Genomic DNA, 21,191 nt, shown 5'->3' with positions numbered 1-21,191 from the left:
CATATAAAGAGAAACAAGACGTAGACCTGTGGTTGAATATAGCAAAGAGACCAGTATGTAAACCTCATACTGACTCATCATTAGGAGTCGACTACAGCCTACTCAGTTAGGATGCTGCATTTTACCTAGTTTTAGGGAAAGTGCAGAACGAGCTGCTTTTCTGGGGTGTCTCGATGGTGTATGTGTTTGTGCATGCCTATGTGTGTGTGTGTGTGTCTGTGTGTGTGTGTGTGTGTGTGTGTGTGTGTGTGTGTGTGTGTGTGTGTGTGTGTGTGTCTCGATGGTGTGTGTGTGTGTGTGTGTGTCTCGTTGGTGTGTGTGTTTGTGCATGCCTATGTGTGTGTGTGTGTGTGTGTGTGTGTGTGTCTCGATGGTGTGTGTGTTTGTGCATGTCTGTGTGTGTGTGTGTGCGTGTGCGTGTGCGTGTTAGTTCAGAAGCCACCGGGGCTGGGCCGGACATGGTTGGCTGCACATACAGGAGCCGGCTGCATATTTAATGAGCTGCTGTTTACTTGACAACATTTCCAGGCTGAGTCCATTAACTTAAATGGCAAAGAGCACACTGAGATATCTGGGTATGGAAACCACAGAGGAACATATAAGGAAAGACAGACAGAGGGACGGAATGAAAGAGGAGGCAGAAGGAGGGAGAAAAATAACGAGGGTAAGAAAGAGACGAATGACGGAGATAGGGAGAGCGAGAAAGAGAGAGGGGGGAGAGAGAGAGAAAGTGAAAGAGAGGGGTGGGAGAGAGAAAGAAGAGGAGAGACAGACAGACAGACAGACAGGCAGACAGACAGACAGAGAGGGTGGGAAGAGGGAGTGTGTTTGTGTAGATTGTTATGCAAACAAGGCTTTAATAGGGACAAAGGGACACATGATTAGCAGTAAAACACTCGCATCATTCCCCTGTTTCATTACTTTTTATGTCCTAATAAAAGCAAGCAGCAGCAGTAGGCTTAGTACAGGCCCCACCTGCCAGGCCAATCTGCCTCCCTGACGAGTGACGGTGTATCTGAGGGGCTCAGACGTGGTCAAGTACGCGCTCGTAAATCCAAACAGCCAGGAGGACCAGAGAGCGACTGGGAGAGACAGAGAGAGGAAGGGAGGGGCAGAGAGAGGCTAGAAGAGGCAGAGGGATTCTGGAAGAGGCAGAGAGAGGCCGGAGAGGCAGGGAGAGACAGAGAGCGAGAGAGAGACTGGGAGAGACAGAGAGAGGCTGGGAGAGACAGAGAGAAAATGGGATAGGCAGAGAGGGAGAGACTGGGAGAGACAGAGAGAGGCTGGGAGAGACAGAGAGAGACAGAGAGAGGCTGGGAGAGGCAGAGAGAGAATGACAGAGTCAGAGAGGCAGGGAGAGGCAGAGAAGGTGATAGAGCACTTGGTTGGAGGTAACACTGAAAAGGGAGAGGAAGAGAGAGAGGGGGGAGAGGAGTGAGATAGATTAAATGTGTATACAGCAAGATGTTGATATTCCTTCATAGTTCTCCAAATTTGTACAAGCCCGTTTCTGACATAGAACCTTGACTGAAATTTCTTCTGAAAACAGTACATGAAACCCAGAGTCTACTGTTCCCGCCTGCATTAGCCGCTGCTCAGCTATTACTATCAAGTAAGTTTCACGTTTTTTATTAGTCGCAGTATGCACATGGTATACACTGTTCAACGACATGCTAACTTTCAGGTTCCTTCACGACAATGCAACAACAATAATAAATACGAACATAAAGTAAACGGCTCAGGAGAATTAGGTTGGCTCGACTATAATAAGCAATGATTGAAGCTCAATGTTACATTCAAATATCCCATCTAAGCCAATGTTGATGAAAATGTGCAAATTAAGTGCTGATACAAAACACATCTCGTCATGATCCATCCGGCCGTTACTGAGAAATACTCTTTCAGATTCTTCACAGGGTAATTATTATTAGGGTCGTCAAACAATTTGTTGTCCAAATCTAGCTCACATTCTAGACGTCGGATTAAAACGAGGCTACAGCATTTGTAAGGTGACCATTAGACTTAGATCCCAAAAATGTAAAAGTTTCCAACACATCAACTGTTTAAAACTTCTTCTTTTTTTAATATTGGGGGGTTAGCGTAACCTCCCTGGGATTTGAAGGTCCTGGGTTTGCCTACCGAAGGGGATATTTTGAACATTCTCTTTCGTGTTTTTGACACCCCGCCCCTCTCCCGGCAAACACACAGTGTGTTTTTATTGTCATTTCTTAGGTTTCACCTCTGGGTTCTTTGTTTAGTGGCAAGGAACAGGGAGTGTGACGTGTACTAGTATGAGTGCACACGTCTTGCTACTGCGGAGGAGAGAACAGTTGTAGAGACCAACTCTCAAACTCTCAAGGAAGAAGTCGTTGCCCTCATCGGTCAGATACACGCCATCCCTACAGTGCATCCCCAGGGACACACTGCTTAATGGCAGGGTGGAGTATTGAGGGGATCCACTCATGCGTACACCAGCTGATTGACTGAGCGCCGGGCCATCTCTACACGCCACATTCTGTCAAGCTGGCCCACGTGGAGCTGACAAAGGACTTACGCTCATTCAAATGCATCAGGTAAGTTGCACAGGTCGTAAACATTTCTCCTTTTCAGGCGCCACTTTCTGTTATTTGCGAATCTAAGAAATGTGTCAAGCTGGCCCACATGGAGCTGATAAACGACTTACGCTTATTCATATACACACAATACATCGTACAGACGAGACAAAAACACACAAACATCCCCCATGTCACACCCTGACCTAACTAAAATAATAAAGAAAACAAAGAATACTAAGGCCAGGGCGTGACACAGAGCACGTAGCCAACGTCAGAATTGTAAATATGTATTCTTAAAAATCTTTTTTACACCTCTAATGAGGTTCTATTTTACAGATGTTTCTTAGCAGTTTGTCAATTGCCATTGTGTTTGTATCAGGAGTTACCAAATGTGCTATTAACGAGCCACAGGGGGATGAAGGCTTTGCTATTGACGAGCCACAGGGGGATGAAGGCTTTGCTATTGACGAGCCACAGGGGGATGAAGGCTTTGCTATTGACGAGCCACAGGGTGGTGAAGGCTTTGCTATTGACGAGCCACAGGGGGATGAAGGCTTTGCTATTGACGAGCCACAGGGGGATGAAGGCTTTGCTATTGACGAGCCACAGGGTGGTGAAGGCTTTGCTATTGACGAGCCACAGGGTGATAAAGGCTTTGCTATTGACGAGCCACAGGGTGATGAAGTCTTTGCTATTGACGAGCCACAGCGTGATGAAGGCTTTGCTATTGACGAGCCACAGGGTGATGAAGGCTTTGCTATTGACACGACACAAGGTGATGAAGGAGCTACCACACCGGATTCTACTACTCAGCTGCATTTATTTGGGCTGCAATTTCTGTAATGAAACTGTCTCTCATGAGGACCACCACAGGAAAGGAAGACCATGAGTTTCCTCTGCTGCAGAGGATAAGTTCATTAGAGTTACCAATCTCAGAAATTGGAGCCCAAATAAATGCTTCACAGAGTTCAAGTAACAGACACATCTCAACATCAACAGTTCAGAGGAGACTGCGTGAATCAGGCCTTCATGGTCTAATTGCTGCAAAGAAACCACTACTAGGACACCAATAAGAAGAAGAGACTTAATCCATGCATTTGTTACTTCTAGGTTAGACTACTGCAATGCTTTCCGGCTACCCGGATAAAGCACTAAATAAACTTCAGTTAGTGCTAAATACGGCTGCTAGAATCCTGACTAGAACCAAGAAATTTGATCATATTACTCCAGTGCTAGCTTCCCTACACTGGCTTCCTGTTAAGGCAAGGGCTGATTTCAAGGTTTTACTGTTAACCTCTAAAGCGTTACATGGGCTTGCTCCTACCTATCTTTCCGAGTTGGTCCTGCCGTACATACCTACACGTGCGCTACGGTCACAAGACGCAGGCCTCCTAATTGTCCCTAGAATTTCTAAGCAAACAGCTGGAGGCAGGGCTTTCTCCTATAGATCTCCATTTTTATGGAACGGTCTGCCTACCCATGTGAGAGACGCAGACTCGGTCTCAACCTTTAAGTCTTTACTGAAGACTTATCTCTTCAGTAGGTCCTATGATTGAGTGTAGTCTGGCCCAGGAGTGTGAAGGTGAACGGAAAGGCTCTGGAGCAACGAACCGTCCTTGCTGTCTCTGCCTGGCCGGTTCCCCTCTCTCCACTGGGATTCTCTGCCTCTAACCCTATTACAGGGGCTGAGTCACTGGCTTACTGGTGCTCTTTCATACCGTCCCTAGGAGGGGTGCGTCACTTGAGTGGGTTGAGTTACTGACGTGATCTTCCTGTCTGGGTTGGCGCCCCCCCTTGGTTTGTGCTGTGGTGGAGATCTTTGTGGGCTATACTCGGCCTTGTCTCAGGATTGTAAGTTGGTGGTTGAAGATATCCCTCTAGTGGTGCGGGGGCTGTGCTTTGGCAAAGTGGGTGGGGTTATATCCTTCCTGTTTGGCCCTGTCCAGGGGTATCATCGGATGGGGCCACAGTGTCTCCTGACCCCTCCTGTCTCAGCCTCCAGTATTTATGCTGCAGTAGTTTATGTGTCGGGGGGCTAGGTTCAGTTGGTTATATCTGGAGTACTTCTCCTGTCTTATCCGGTGTCCTGTGTGAATTGAAGTATGCTCTCTAATTCTCTCCTTCTCTCTTTCTTTCTCTCTCTCGGAGGACCTGAGCCCTAGGACCATACGTCAGGACTACCGGGCATGATGACTCATTGCTGTCCCCAGTCCACCTGGCCTTGCTGCTATTCCAGTTTCAACTGTTCTGCCTGCGGTTATGGAACCCCTACCTGTCCCAGACCTGCTGTTTTCAACTCTTAATGATCGGCTATGAAAAGCCAACTGACATTTATTCCTGATTATTATTTGACCATGCTTGTCACTTATGAACATTTTGAACATCTTGGCCATGTTCTGTTATAATCTCCACCCGGCACAGCCAGAAGAGGACCACCCCTCATAGCCTGGTTCCTCTCTAGGTTTCTTCCTAGGTTTTGGCCTTTCTAGGGAGTTTTTCCTAGCCACCGTGCTTCTACACCTGCATTGCTTGCTGTTTGGGGTTTTAGGCTGGGTTTCTGTACAGCACTTCGAGATATTAGCTAATATACGAAGGGCTATATAAAATAAACTTGATTTGATTTCATTTGACTTGCTTGGGCCAAGAAACACAAGCAATGGACATTAGACCGGTGGAAATCTGTCCTTTGGTCTGATGAGTCCGAATTTGAGATTTTTGGTTCCAAACACCATGTCTTTGTGAGACGCAGAGTAGGTGAATGGATTATATCTGCATGTGCGGTTCCCACTGTGAAGCACGAAGGAGGAGGTGTGATAGCGTGGGGGTGCTTTGCTGGTGATGCTGTCTGCAATTTATTTAGAATTCAAGGCACACATAACCAGCAGCATTCTGCAGCGATACGCCATCCCATTTGGTTTGAGGTTAGTGGGACTATCATTTGTTTTTCATCAGGACAATGACCCAACACACCTCCAGGCTGTGTAAGGGCTATTTGACCAAGAAGGAGAGTGATGGGCTGCTGCATCAGACGACCTGGCCTCCACAATCACCCAACCTCAACCCAATTGAAAAACTTTGCGGTGAGTTGGACCGCAGAATAATGGAAATGCAGCCAACAAGTGCCCATCATATGTGGGAACTCCTTCAAGACAGTTGGAAAAGCATTACAGGTGAAGCTGGTTGAGAGAATGCCAAGATTATGCAAAGCTGTCAATAAGGCAAAGAGTAGCTACTTTGAAGAATCTAAAATATACTACATGATACAATGTGTGTTATTTCATAGTTTTGGTGTCTTCAATATTATTCAATAGTAAAAATAAAGAAAAACCCTTGAATGAGTAGGTGTGTCCAAACTTTTAACTGGTACAGTATATATATATATATATATATATATATATATATATATATATATACAGTATATATATACAGTATATATATATATATTTATACAGTATGTGTGTGAGTATATGTATGTATTTGTAGATATAGGCCTATTGTAAATGTGTATAATTGTAGCGTCATCATCTTTATTGTGAAAATAAATACAAATGCACGCATAACTTTAAGCTACATAACCATTTGACAGGTACTGAGGTAATGAACTGTCCATTGATCAGCACAGCAATTGATAAAACAGGACCATGTTTGGAAAACAAGTGGTTCTGTGCTTATGTCAATATTTCCCAGGTAAGCTAGCGGTTACAGAAATCAGTAATCTATATGAGTGACTGTGTCCATGTAGCGGTCCTAGGTGTAGCTGGTGTAGGGAGTCAGGCGCAGGACAGCAGATATGAGGAATTGAAGTACTTTACTCAAAAAATACAAATATACAAGGGAACAATGATAGCCCATAAACACGGACCGAATTACAACAAACAATCACTCATGAACACAACATGGGGAACAGAGGGTTAAATAATAAACAAGTAATTTGTTGAGTGAAGCCAGGTGTGATAAGACAAAGACAGAACAAATGGAAAATGAAAAGTGGATCGGCGGTGGCTAGAAGGCCGGTGACGTCGACCGCCGAACGCCGCCTGAACAAGGAGGGGGACCGATTTCGGTGGAAGTCGTGACAGTCCAATACACAACCTCCTGTAGTTATGTAATGTTGAGTACCTCCTGACCAAAACAGTTTTATTTTTCAATGACATGTATTGGTAAAATAAAAATGTAAGGAAATACAGGCAGTCACCACATTACCACAATACAAAACAGCTCGATCAAGCATGATGGTCCAGGCTGTATCACATCTGGCCGTGATTCGGAGTCTCATAGGGCGGCGCACAATTGGTGTCACGTTCCTGACCTATTTCTGTTAGTTTGTTATATGTGTTAGTTGGTCAGGACGTGAGTTTGGGTGGGCATTCTATGTTTTCTGTTTCTGTGTTGGTTTATTGGGTTGCCTGGTATGGCTCTTAATTAGAGGCAGGTGTTTGGCGTTCCTCTAATTAAGAGTCATATTTAGGTAGGCGTTTTCACAGTGTTCGTTGTGGGTGGTTGTCTCCTGTGTCTGTGTATATGTTTGCACCATACGGGACTGTTTGCGGTTTGTTCGTTTTATGTAGTCTGTTCCTGTTCATTGTGTTCTTCACGTTATATGTAAGTTCGTCGTTCAGGTCTGTCTGCATCGTTTATTTGTTTTGTTTGTTTATGCAAGTTTAGTTTGTTTTTCCGGCGTGTTCAATAAATCATGTCATTTCACTACGCTGCGCCTTGGTTCGATCACTACTCCTCCTCATCTGATGAAGAGGAGGAGGACTGCCGTTACAATTGGCCCAGCGTCGTCCGGGTTTGGCCAGTCATTGTAAATAAGAATTTGTTCATAACTGATTTGCCTAGTTAAATAGAAAAAAAATAAAAACGGTGCTGTAAGTATAAAAGTAAAGCTTGCTTTAAATTATAAAATAAAAGCTTGAGAAGGTAGTGGAATTGGGTAATGTCTTAGCGTGGGAAGAATGCAATACATGAGCTTGTATGAGGTACAAATCACATTATTTTAGGAGCACCTCCTCAGAGTATGAAGTACAGAAGACCAACATAGCTACTGTAGTAGGTCAAAGCTGTGCTTGAAAACCTTGCTAGAGCATGGGTGTTGCTCATGTGAATTTACTTTCTTTTTCAGCTTCAGACCAATGCCTATTTCTCACTTAAAATGTATAAAAACATTTTATTTATAGAATACACATTTTATCATAAGTATAATACAGGAAGGCACAATTTAGTCCAATTTTACACGTGTTTTGGGGAAGGGGGGCTGGTTGCAAGTATTTCAATTGTGTAGTATTTAGCAATCATAATAAGAGTCTGGTAGTAGCAGATGTGATATGTGTTGTAGCATGAATGTATAACTGTGGGTGTGTGTGTGGGTGGGTGTGGGTGGGTGTGGGTGTGAGTGGGGGTGTGTGGGTGTGGGTGTGGGTGTGTGGATGGGTGTGTGGGTGGGTGTGTGGGTGTGGGTGTGAGTGTGGGGGTGTGGGTGTGTGGGTGTGGGTGGGTGTGTGGGTGGGTGGGTGTGGGTGTGTGGATGGGTGTGTGGGTGGGTGTGTGGGTGTGGGTGTGAGTGTGGGGGTGTGGGTGTGGGGGTGTGAGTGTGGGTGTGTGGGTGGGTGTGGGTGTGTGGATGGGTGGGTGTGTGGATGGGTGTGTGGGTGTGGGTGTGTGTGTGGGTGGGTGGGTGGGTGGGTGTGTGTGGGGGTGTGTGGGTGTGTGGGTGTGTGGGTGTGGGTGTGTGTGGGTGGGTGGGTGTGTGTGGGGGTGTGAGTGTGGGTGTGAGTGTGGGTGGGTGGGGGTGTGGGTGTGTGGGTGGGTGTGGATGGGTGGGTGTGGGTGGGTGTGGGGGTGTGGGTGTGAGTGTGGGTGTGTGGGTGGGTGTGGGTGTGTGGATGGGTGTGTGGGTGGGTGTGGGGGTGTGGGTGTGGGTGTGAGTGTGGGTGGGTGGTGGGTGGGTGCTAAGGTGCAGGCTTCAGTTTTACCAGGGCGTTGTGAACAGGGATGGTGGATGGGAAGAAGCTGCAAGGTCCGGCTCCGAGGGTTGTATGTTCAATCCCAGTGCTAGGCAGTCGTAACCCTATCCCAACCTTACCTTAACCCTCTGAAATTATTGACTAAACTTTGAAATGGGACGTTTATAGACAAACTTAGATTCTGACATGAGATTTTGAGAGCTTGTTACATACACACACACACACTGTCTATTCCAGTCTCTGTTCCTCGTCATGAGGTCCCAGTGACAACTGACCTTTGGCGGGCCAGGGGCTGAGAGGTACGAGGGGGAGATGGGCACAGTGGGGGGCAGCAGAGCGGGTGGCAAGCCCCGTCGAGAGTGCCCACCGTTTGGTCACCTTATCGGCACTTATGACAGAGAGAGGGAGCCAATCGACCAGCCAGAGAGCGAGAAAGAGAGAGAGAGAGGGAGAGAGAGAGAGAGAGAGAGACACACACAGAAAGATAGATTTAAACAGAGGCAGAGGGAGAAAGAGAAAGAGACAGAGAGAGACTGTAGCTGATGCTGTTTAGGGGGGTGCAGCTGTAGAGAGGAGACAGTAGAGAAAAAACATCCCTGCCTCCGATTGTAATCTCCCAATAAAAGCATGATTGAAGAGGGTGGGGGGCTGTGCAGTCTCCCATGCAATAAGTTAAGTTCCCAGCGCAATAAGCAGCCAGCCTCCCCCACTCCCTACCTCACTTTACAGACAGCGGTTAACTCCCATTGTAACCTGGCAGAGACCAGAAATAGCCTGTGCCAAAATGCTCTAATTCCTCCAGGCCAGGGTCTGGACTGAATGATGGAGCGATGACTGAAGTTAGGGAGAGAGGGATCGATTATACACACATACAATTTATCATTATTATTTTTTGTTCATGTCTTCACAGAATCAATATATAACGTAGGAAATCTTATGTACTCACATTAATGAATCACTCCGTTTCCAACGACTCCTCATCCATACACTCGGACGCTGCCCAATGGGAATAATTCTCAACGGTTCTCTAGTCTTCCAGAAATTATAAAATAACATCTAGAACTTAATAATACCACTCCGTGATATTCTATGATCGGCAGTGTAGAACGGAACCCCAAGATAACGCCGAATATCTTATTATCCAAATGTAAGATGAACACTTAATTCTAGACTCACAAAACTCTCATTCACACAGTACTGTTCCCAAACCATACCCCCCTCACACTCTCTTGTATCTCATTCACACAGTACTGTTCCCAAACCATACTCCCCTCACACTCTCTTGTATCTCATTCACACAGTACTGTTCCCAAACCATACCCCCCTCACACTCTCTTGTATCTCATTCACACAGTACTGTTCCCAAACCATACTCCCCTCACACTCTCTTGTATCTCATTCACACAGTACTGTTCCCAAACCATACTCCCCTCACACTCTCTTGTATCTCATTCACACAGTACTGTTCCCAAACCATACTTCCCTCACACTCGCTTGTATCTCATTCACAGAAAACACAGAGGAGAATGAGACAGACAAAGAAAACCGGTTTGTGCTGTTTTTAGACCTCAAACCCTCTCTGTATGAACAGGGAAACCCATACCATTATCAAAATATTGCCTAAATAGAGGTCCCACAACCGGGTGTTGTATTCACACTGGGATATCGCCTACTGAGATTACTATGGTGTAGATTATTTTATGTCTATCTAAATGTGCAAAACTACCTACAGAGTACCCATGTCTGCTATCTAATTATGTAACACGGTCCCAAAAAAATTCAACCTTACCTCATATTTTCTAAGTATCAGGAATAACAAAATACTTACAATAACACCTAACAATAGTAACCCAGGGCATACCTAACAAAACACAACACGTTATAATAGACTTCGCCAGGGCCAGTGTCCTTTCAGGTGTCACCGGGCGCAGGTCCCCGTCTAATAGAACTTCGCCAGGACCAGTGTCCTTTCAGGTGTCACCAGGCGCAGGTCCCTGTCTAATAGAACTTCGCCAGGACCAGTGTCCTTTCAGGTGTCACCAGGCGCAGGTCCCTTGTCCAATAGAACTTAGCCAGGACTAGTGTCCTTTCAGGTGTCACCGGGCGCAGGTCCCCGTCTAATAGAACTTAGCCAGGACTAGTGTCCTTTCAGGTGTCACCGGGCGCAGGTCCCCGTCTAATAGAACTTCGCCAGAACCAGTGTCCTTTCAGGTGTCACCAGGCGCAGGTCCCCGTCTAATAGAACTTAGCCAGGACTAGTGTCCTTTCAGGTGTCACCGGGCGCAGGTCCCCGTCTAATAGAACTTCGCCAGAACCAGTGTCCTTTCAGGTGTCACCGAGCGCAGGTCCCTCATCTAATAGAGCTTCGCCAGGACCAGTGTCCTCAGGGTGTCACCAGGCTCTGGTCCCTCGTTCCCACAAACCTCACCATCCTACTGTGATCAAGTTAGTACTACAGATTGGACTTTTGGTTGCCCGCAACTGGCTAATTAACAATCATGCCCAAGGATACCTCACTTAAGAACACTCTTATCAACTCAACTCAGTCCTGCTCGTCACCTCAGCTGTGGGCCTATTAAGGAAGACCTCATTCTGAGCGTACCCTCAAACAGGGACTTTAATTTAAAAAAAAAAAATGTACATTTATGATTTCATCACTTATTGATAGATTGTCCAAGCCTACCTCTCTCAGTACTCTGTCCGAGATCTGGTATCCACCCATGCCCGCTACCTCTCAGATAATAGGCGGGTCCAGCTGCTCAATAATAAAAATTAGCGTGGTGTACCCCGAGATCTCAATTTCTGATCCCCTGTGCACAGTTTACCCAGATCAGGAGCGGTCAACAGATCCCATCCTCCCAGCAGTTCCCATCCTCGTCGCCAAAAATGTTGTGGAAATTCAGTACTGAGAGAGACTTGGTCATTTCTTCAAACAATCATCTTTTTTTAATATCGATTATTTATTGCAAGAATGAGACCGTCAGCCCACCAGTCTGGACTGACTGTTAGGCTGAGAGTCTAGCCTTTACAGACGATGCACAGTTTTATATAGCTGATACGAAGATTGCTTAGTCAGTCACTTCTAACCTTCCCATAAGCCATCTTGGTTATCTACACTCGATGGTCTTTTACTTTGTCTCATCTTCCTGGCATCTGGGAAACTCTGAGGCATTGTTCTTAACTCTTCCCGACTCTCTCTATCTCGAGTCACACACACCACATCTTGTCTATAGAATGCAAGCTTTTAGGTTTTTATCACCAACACAAGTCAATTGTCAGCTTCAAGCTATCTCTAGTAGAACCCATGTCCTCAACACCCAGACTAGCTGCAGGGCGCTAGAGTGGAGACCATAAAACACAGCATTAGAAGGACATAAATATTTGTTACATAGCCAACAAATAAAGTGAATATATGATTTTTCCCTCACAGGAGACAGGATGGAGGAGTGCTAGGCTACCACAGAAGAAGACGAAGTTGTTGGTGGGGTGGTGGAGGAGGAGGAAGGGACAGAGGAGAGAGGGAAGAGGAAGTTGGTAGTGGGGTGGTGGAGGAAGAGACATAGGAGAAGCAGAAGAGGAAGAAAAGGGTGCTGAGGAGTATTTAAATGCTCAAACAGGAAGTAATAAAGTAATAAAGGCCTAGTTTATTGGGTGGAAAAAAGTATATAATAAAAAAATATGCTGTATATATTATTTTTTTATTTATTTATTAGGGGGTGCTGCAGCCCCCTCAGCACCCCTAATTCCTGTGACTATGAAGAAGAGTGCTCCCTGGGGAGATGTTGGGTCCTGAGTCTGACTAACACACAGGGATGGATGGAGGGAGTTCTATAGACAGCAATAACCTGAAGCTGTGGGCCATTCATCCCTCGCTCCATCTCTCTCTGCTACATTACCTCTCTCTCTCCCTCTCTCCTGCCCATGTTCACATCCCGGTTGTCCTCTGTTCACCCCTCTCACTCCTCTCACCCCCTCTCACCCTCCTCTCACTCCTCTCACCCTAGTCTCACTGTTCTCACCCTACTCACTCCTCACCCTCATCTCCCCCTCCTCTCACTCCTCTCCTATCATGTAACCCCTCCTTTCACCCTTCTCGCCCCTCTAACTCCTCCCCTTTCTCCCTCCTGTCACCCTCTCCTCTCACCCCTCTTCTCTAATCTCCCCTCTCTTCCACCATCATGGTACATGTCACCCTGTATTCACCTTGTCTCCTCTCCCTATTGCTCATATACTCCATGTCACATGACATGTTGGTATTTAGAGGGCCAGTCTGCAAAACAGTGTTTTCTGGGTTAATACTCAACACACATTGCTTGACTTTCTTTCTCTGCTCTCCTTTGTGTGTGTGGCTGTGTACCTGTTTGTCTGGGTTTACCATTCATACCTGTAGTTGTCTTAGCCTACATGTGAAACAACTCCTAAGATCGTCCATAAAACCGAAAATGAAATCTCCTCTGTGCTTGTTCACACCCAGACAATTTCCTAGCCTCCTAGCTGTTCCAGCCTGACTAAGTCAGCATTGCCCCTGAGGACAACGAAGAAGAAACCAGGCTGAATAGCCTTGCCTCCCTGGAAACAGACTTTCCCCAAATGTCATTAACTTCTTTCAGCTAGGGGGCAGAATTTTTATGTTTGGAAAAATAACGTTCCCAAGGTAAACGGACCATTTCTCAGGTCCAGATGCTAGAATATGCATATAATTGACAGATTAGGATAGAAAATACTCTAAAGTTTCCAAAACTGTCAGAATATTTTCTGTAAGTATAACAGAACTGATTTTGCAGGCAAAAACCTGAGGAAATCCAACCCGGAAGTGCCTTTTATTTGGAAAAATTCCTGTTCCGTTGTCTGCCCCTCCATTTAAAGGGGTATCAATCAGGTTCCTTTTCCAATGGCTTTCTCAGGCTGTGACCAGGCTTTAGACATAGTTTCAAGCTTTTATTTAGAAAAATGAGCGAGATTTTTCAAAACGCGTCAGGTGTCCTTTGATTAGTTCCTGCACGCGAGAGATGTAGCTCGACATTTTCTTTCTCTGTAGTATTGAATAGGTTACCGTCCGGTTGAAATATTATCAATTATGTATGTTAAAAAACAACCTGAGGATTGATTATAAAAAACGTTTGACATGTTTCTATGAACATTACGGATACTTTTTGGAATTTTCGTCTGCCTTTCAGGACCGGAACGAGCCTGTGGTTTTCTGAACATAACGTGCAAACCAAATGGCGGTTTTTGGTTATAAAACTCATCTTTATCGAACAAAAATAACATTTATTGTGTAACTGGGAGTCTCGTGAGTGCAAACATCCGAAGATTATCAAAGGTAAGCGATAAATTTGATTGCTTTTCTGACTTTCGTGACCAAGCTAACTTGAGGCTAGCTGTTCTTACTGTTTTGTCTAGTGATTGATAAACTCACAAACGCTTGGATTGCTTTCGCTGTAAAGCATATTTTCAAAATCCGACACGATAGGTGGATTAACAACAAGCTAAGCTGTGTTTTGGTATATTTCACTTGTGATTTCATGATTCAAAATATTTTTGTTATTTTTGGGGAATTTGGCGCTCTGCAATTCAGCGGTTGTTTACAAAAATGATCCCGCTAAAGGGATCCGTGCGGCAAGAAGTTAAAGTCCAAACAGTGAGCTCCACTACCTCCCCTCAGTCCCCTGACCCCTATTAATACGGCTCAACAGCTACAGCCTGTCCCGAATGACACTACAAAGGGCCCTGGTCAAAGTAGTGCAACTATACAGAGAACAGGGTGCCATTTGGACCGTCCCAAGCCTTTTCTTCCTCTCTCCCTGGACCTCTCTCCCTGGACCTCTCTCCCTGGGCCTCTCTCCCTGGACCTCTCTCCCTGGACCTCTCTCCCTGGACCTCTCTCCCTGGACCTCTCTCCCTGGACCTCTCTCCCTGGACCTCTCTCCCTGGACCTCTCACCCTGGGCCTCTCACCCTGGGCCTCTCTCCCTGGGCCTCTCTCCCTGGACCACTATCCCTGGACCTCTCTCCCTGGACCTCTCTCCCTGGACCTCTCTCCCTGGGCCTCTCTCCCTGGGCCTCTCTCCCTGGGCCTCTCTCCCTGGACCTCTCTCCCTGGACCTCTCTCCCTGGGCCTCTCTCCCTGGGCCTCTCTCCCTGGACCTCTCTCCCTGGACCTCTCTCCCTGGACCTCTCTCCCTGGACCTCTCTCCTTGGACCTCTCTCCCTGGACCTCTCTCCCTGGACCTCTCTCCCTGGACCTCTCTCCCTGGACCTCTCTCCTTGGACCTCTATCCCTGGACCATTATCCCTGGACCTCTCTCCCTGGACCTCTCTCCTTGGACCTCTCTCCCTGGACCTCTCTCCCTGGACCTCTATCCCTGGACCTCTCTCCCTGGACCTCTTTCCCTGATCTCGCCACAAAAATGGATCTGTTGGCAAATCAAATTTACTAACCATACAAAATGAGAAAACTCAATACCGCTTTGCCGCTCAGGCCCTAAACAGGAGAGGGCCAATGCAATCTCACCTAATAAACACAATCTCAAGTTTATTTGGTGGAAAATATTGAAAATAAAATCTCAACATATGGCAAATCTTGTTCCCACCCTTTATCCTTATTCTCCTGGGAGGTTAATGCCTGCAGACAACTCCCATGGCCTTTCTGTCCAAGTCACGTTGCAGTTTACTAAATAGGAATTTGGCATACTGAGCATGGGGACCAGGGAACGGCTGGTTGTTCATTTTTATCCAACTAGACACTTAACAGTCTCTCTCTCTTTCTCTCTTTCTCTCTCTCTCTCTCTCTCTCTCCCCCTTCTCTCTCTTTTTCTCCACCCCCCTCTCTCTATCTCTCGCTATCTCTCCCCCTTCTCTCCGTCTCTCTCTTTCTCTTCATCTCACTCTCTCTCTCTCCCCCTTTCTCTCTTTCCCCCTCCACTTCCCTCTCTCTCCCCCAGTTAACTAATCTGGCTCTTTCATAAAAATGGGGTCTTTCTTTCACGCCACTCACTCAGTGGGTTCTTCCACTTGGAAAGTCAATAGCAGCCTACCCTTCACAGCTGCTATGTGTCTACAGGGAGCTGGTTGAGTGACACTCATTGTTTAACTGTGAATATGCATTTCTCCCTAGCCTCAGGAGTGACTGGCGCATGCCAAATGAAGGACATTCCTGTGATTGATGGTGCCTATTTATAACGTTGAGATCGGTACTGCAGGCATGAAAACCCTGACAAGACCACACACACACAAACGCGCACACACAGACGTGCTCAGGGATGTGAGCACACACGCAGACACACACACGCGCACGCGCACACGCACACGCACACACGCACACACACACACACACACACACACACACACACACACACACACACAGAGCAAACAAAAGAGCTGAACTTATATCAGAAAAGAGACACTATTTTCTATTGGAGAAATGATTAACACCATAGGCATTGGTAAGGGAAACATCATTTAGCTTTGGTTTGGTTTCGAAGAACACCAAGGTTAGATCATTAACAGAATCAATAAAGCCCTGCTATTGTGTTACACTGTAGCCAGCGTTGTGTACCATTCAACTGAACCCTTACAATACTGGAAGACAATGGCTGTGTTTTTTTTTTTTCCCAATAATATTTTGCTAAGTTCGCAGTGCACGTAAAAGATGGCATGTCTTCTCACAGCCAAAGGGAGAATCTCTTCTCAGACAAGGGGGATGTAAGAGAATTGTCCCAGACCTGCTGTTTTCAACTCTTAATGATCGGCTATGAAAAGCCAACTGACATTTATTCCTGATTATTATTTGACCATGCTTGTCACTTGTGAACATTTTGAACATCTTGGCCATGTTCGGTTATAATCTCCACACGGCACAGCCAGAAGAGGACTGGCCACCCCTCATAGCCTGGTTCCTCTCTAGGTTTCTTCCTAGGTTTTGGCCTTTCTAGGGAGTTTTTCCTAGCCACCGTGCTTCTACACCTGCATTGCTTGCTGTTTGGGGTTTTAGGCTGGATTTCTGTACAGCACTTCGAGATATTAGCTGATGTACGAAGGGCTATATAAAATAAACTTGATTTGATTTGATTTGGAGGAGAAAGGGCAGGCGTGGCAGGGAGAGCAAGGTAAAGGAGGAGAGCCAGGTAGCTTGGTATCTCCTGTTGCTGCAGATGTCGTTTGTGTGTCGGTACGCCAGTGAACTCCCTCCTCAATCCATCAGGAAGGACAGAGGATGAAACAGTCATACAAGCAGTCATCTACTGATAATCAAATAAAATATAATAGTAAAATATATGCTATTTAACATACGCTTTTATCCAGTCTTGGGTCCATTCTTTATATTACAGTCTGACTATTACAGTCTGATTATTACAGTCTGATTATTACAGTCTGATTATTACAGTATATTATTACAGTCTGAATATTACAGTCTGATTATTACAGTCTGATTATTACAGTCTGATTATTACAGTATATTATTACAGTCTGAATATTACAGTATATTATTACAGTATGAATATTACAGTCTGATTATTACAGTATGAATATTATAGTCTGATTACTACAGTATGTTATTACAGTATATTATTACAGTCTGAATATTACAATCTGATTACTACAGTTTGATTATTACAGTATATTATTACAGTCTGAATATTACAGTCTGATTACTACAGTTTGATTATTACAGTATATTATTACGGTTTGATTATTACAGTATAATTATTACAGTATATTATTACAGTATATTATTACAGTATGATTATTATAGTCTGAATATTACATTATGACTATTACAGTATATTATTACGGTATATTACTACAGTATATTATTAAAGTATGCTCTTTGTGTTCCTAGTTATAAGTGATATAACTTTAATTTGACCCTGCAAGTGTGTGAGGTGTTCCTTATTTGCCAGGCTCCACTTGACAACAGGAGACTGAAGTCAGGGCATAGAAATGGAAATGAACGCTCCAAGCACACATCAAACTTTAAGAGCCATAATAAAGCCAAGGCTGGCAGGCATGCGTTGATCTCCGTTCCATCCATGTGTCTGTGCCTGCAGGCAGGGCTGTTTCGGTCTGTCTTTTTGTCTGTCATGTCTGTCTGCCTGCCTGCCTATCTGTCTGTTTGTCTCGCTCGCCATCCATTGCTCTCTAAATCTCCCCTTTACACCTGGCTAACGAGCAGCAAGCAACAGGCGTCGTTTCCTATCTTCTAACCATCACAAAAGAAGCCCTACAGGCAACGGAGGCTCCAGCACGGATCTATACGTAGCCGTATTGGAGCCATCTCATTATAAATCCCATAGACCCATCTAGCAGGGAGATTAATGAGGAAGTGGGTTGCAGGTTCTTTCAACTAGGCGGTAGGTAGAGATATGATTACGTATAGGGGGTCCATCACGTGTCAGTGAGATATATTATTTGAATGTGTATTGATGTGATGTAAAATGAACCTGCTCTATGCTAGGCATGTTTACTGGGGTTCCTTATAATGTTCAAATCAAATCAATCTTTATTTAAAGTCCATTTAAAATCGCAACACACTTTACAGTAAAAAAACAAATGAAATAGAAAAAAGAAAAACAAGCAGGAAGAAGAAAGTGGATTAATTAAAGCAGCAATAACATTAAAATAAAAAATAAAGTGAAATTGTTGAGGAAAAAGATAAGGAACAGTAAAATCATTGATTTATTTAAAAAATATATATTTAACTTTTATTTATTTAGGGAAGTCAGTTAAGAACAAATTCTTATTTACAATGACAGCCTACCCCGGCCAATCCCGGACGACGCTGGGCCAATTGTGCGCCGCCCTATGGGACTCCCAATCACAGGCGGATGTGATGCAGCATGGATTCAAACGAGAGACTGCAGTGACGCCTCTTGCACTGAGATGCAGTGCCGTAGACCGCTGCGCCACTCGGGAGCCCCAAGCTGATCCTCTTATATCTCTGTCAGTGCCAAGGACATCAGAAGAAGACCTCTGAGAGGTGAAGGAAATGAGTTTAATTTGATTCAGTGGTTTCATCAGACCCCGGGATATGAGTGTCATCACAGACCCTCAAGATGAGCATTAGGGAAGGTGACACCCTCTCCAAGGTTATGCCGTACAGCAGAGGAATACTGATGGTTGTTATCCCAAGTGGCCATGGTGGTGGGGGTCGGAGTCATGGTGGTGGGGGTGGTGGTTGGAGTCATGGTGGTGGGGGTCGGAGTCATGGTGGTGGGGGTGGTGGTAGGAGTCATGGTGGTGGGGGTGGTGGTAGGGGTGGTGGTGGTAGGGGTGGTGGTCAGAGTCATGGTGGTGGGGGTAGTGGTTGGAGTCATGGTGGTGGGGGTGGTGGTCGGAGTCATAGTGGTGGGGGTGGTGGTGGGTGTAGGGGTGGCGGTGGTAGGGGTGGTGGTGGTAGGGGTGGTGGTCGGAGTCATGGTGGTAGGGGTGGTGGTCGGAGTCATGGTGGTGGGGGTGGTGGTCGGAGTCATGGTGGTGGTGGTGGTGGTCGGAGTCATGGTGGTGGGCGTGGTGGTCGGAGTCATGGTGGTAGGGGTGGTGGTCGGAGTCATGGTGGTGGGGGTGGTGGTCGGAGTCATGGTGGTGGGGGTGGTGGTTGGAGTCATGGTGGTGGGGGTCGGAGTCGTAGTGGTAGGGGTGGTGGTGGGAGTCATGGTGGTAGGGGTGGTGGTCGGAGTCATGGTGGTGGGGGTGGTGGTCGGAGTCATGGTGGTGGTGGTCGGAGTCATGGTGGTAGGGGTGGTGGTCGGAGTCATGGGGGTGGGGGTGGTGGTCGGAGTCATGGTGGTGGTGGTGGTGATAGGGGTGGTGGTCGGAGTCATGGTGGTGGGGGTGGTGGTCGGAGTCATGGTGGTGGGGGTGGTGGTCGGAGTCATGGTGGTGGGGGTGGTGGTCGGAGTCATGGTGGTAGGGGTGGTGGTCGGAGTCATGGGGGTGGGGGTGGTGGTAGGAGTCATGGTGGTGGTGGTGGTGATAGGGGTGGTGGTCGGAGTCATGGTGGTGGGGGTGGTGGTCGGAGTCATGGTGGTGGGGGTGGTGGTCGGAGTCATGGTGGTGGGGGTGGTGGTCGGAGTCATGGTGGTGGTGGTGGTGGTAGGAGTCATGGTGGTGGTGGTGGGGGTGTTGGGAGTCATGGTGGTGGTGGGGGTGGTGGTCGGAGTCATGGTGGTGGTGGGGGTGGTGGTCGGAGTTGTGGTGGTGGTGGGGGTGGTGGTCGGAGTCATGGTGGTGATAGGGGTGGTGGTCGGAGTCATGGTGGTGGGGGTGGTGGTCGGAGTCATGGTGATAGGGGTGGTGGTCGGAGTCATGGTGGTGGGGGTGGTGGTCGGAGTCATGGTGGTGGGGGTGGTGGTCGGAGTCATGGTGGTGGTGGTGGTGGCTGGAGTCATGGTGGTAGGGGTGGTGGTAGGAGTCATGGTGGTGGGGGTGGTGGTGGGAGTCATGGTGGTAGGGGTGGTGGTCGGAGTCATGGTGGTGGGGGTGGTGGTCGGAGTCATGGTGGTAGGGGTGGTGGTCGGAGTCATGGTGGTGGGGGTGGTGGTGGGAGTCATGGTGGTAGGGGTGGTGGTAGGAGTCATGGTGGTGGTGGTGGTGATAGGGGTGGTGGTCGGAGTCATTGTGGTGGGGGTGGTGGTCGGAGTCATGGTGGTGGGGGTGGTGGTCGGAGTCATGGTGGTAGGGGTGGTGGTCGGAGTCATGGTGGTGGGGGTGGTGGTCGGAGTCATGGTGGTAGGGGTGGTGGTCGGAGTCATGGTGGTGGGGGTGGTGGTCGGAGTCATGGTGGTGGGGGTGGTGGTCGGAGTCATGGGGGTAGGAGTGGTGGTCGGAGTCATGGTGGTGGGGGTGGTGGTCGGAGTCATGGTGGTGGGGGTGGTGGTTGGAGTCATGGTGGTGTGGGTGGTGGTCGAAGTCATGGTGGTGGGGGTGGTGGTAGGAGTCATGGTGGTGGGGGTGGTGGTGGGAGTCATGGTGGTGGGGGTGGTGGTAGGAGTCATGGTGGTGGTGGTGGTGATAGGGGTGGTGGTCGGAGTCATGATGGTAGGGGTGGTGGTCGGAGTCATGGTGGTGGGGGTGGTGGTAGGAGTCATGGTGGTGGGGGTGGTGGTGGGAGTCATGGTGGTGGGGGTGGTGGTGGGAGTCATGATGGTAGGAGTGGTGGTCGGAGTCATGGTGGTGGGGGTGGTGGTGGTAGGGGTGGTGGTCGGAGTCATGGTGGTGGGGGTGGTGGTAGGAGTCATGGTGGTGGGGGTGGTGGTAGGGGTGGTGGTGGTAGGGGTGGTGGTCGGAGTCATGGTGGTGGGGGTGGTGGTCGGAGTCATGGTGGTGGGGGTGGTGGTCGGAATCATGGTGGTGGGGGTGGTGGTAGGAGTCATGGTGGTGGTGGTGGTCGGAGTCATGGTGGTGGGGGTGGTGGTAGGAGTCATGGTGGTGGGGGTGGTGGTCGGAATCATGGGGGTAGGGGTGGTGGTCGGAGTCATGGTGGTGGGGGTGGTGGTCGGAGTCATGGTGGTGGGGGTGGTGGTTGGAGTCATGGTGGTAGGGGTGGTGGTAGGAGTCATGGTGGTGGGGGTGGGAGTCATGGTGGTGGTGGTGGTGATAGGGGTGGTGGTCGGAGTCATGATGGTAGGGGTGGTGGTCGGAGTCATGGTGGTGGGTGTGGTGGTAGGAGT

The 21,191-nt window shown here is 47.5% G+C and overlaps 1 protein-coding gene and 1 pseudogene across 2 annotated transcripts in view; both read right to left on the bottom strand.

Moving 5' to 3' along the window:
- LOC129825459 (alpha-(1,6)-fucosyltransferase-like) overlaps positions 1–21,191 on the bottom strand; it is a 199,194-nt gene that overhangs the window by 82,852 nt on the left and 95,151 nt on the right. The gene's annotated exons all lie outside the window — the stretch shown is intronic.
- Positions 19,286–21,124, bottom strand: LOC129825460 (basic proline-rich protein-like; annotated as a pseudogene).

This window comes from Salvelinus fontinalis, chromosome 27 (genome assembly GCF_029448725.1).
Source record: "Salvelinus fontinalis isolate EN_2023a chromosome 27, ASM2944872v1, whole genome shotgun sequence".
NCBI lineage: Eukaryota > Metazoa > Chordata > Actinopteri > Salmoniformes > Salmonidae > Salvelinus > Salvelinus fontinalis.
The sequence above is the reverse complement of the archived record's forward strand: the minus strand, read 5'-3'. Positions and strand labels throughout refer to the sequence as shown.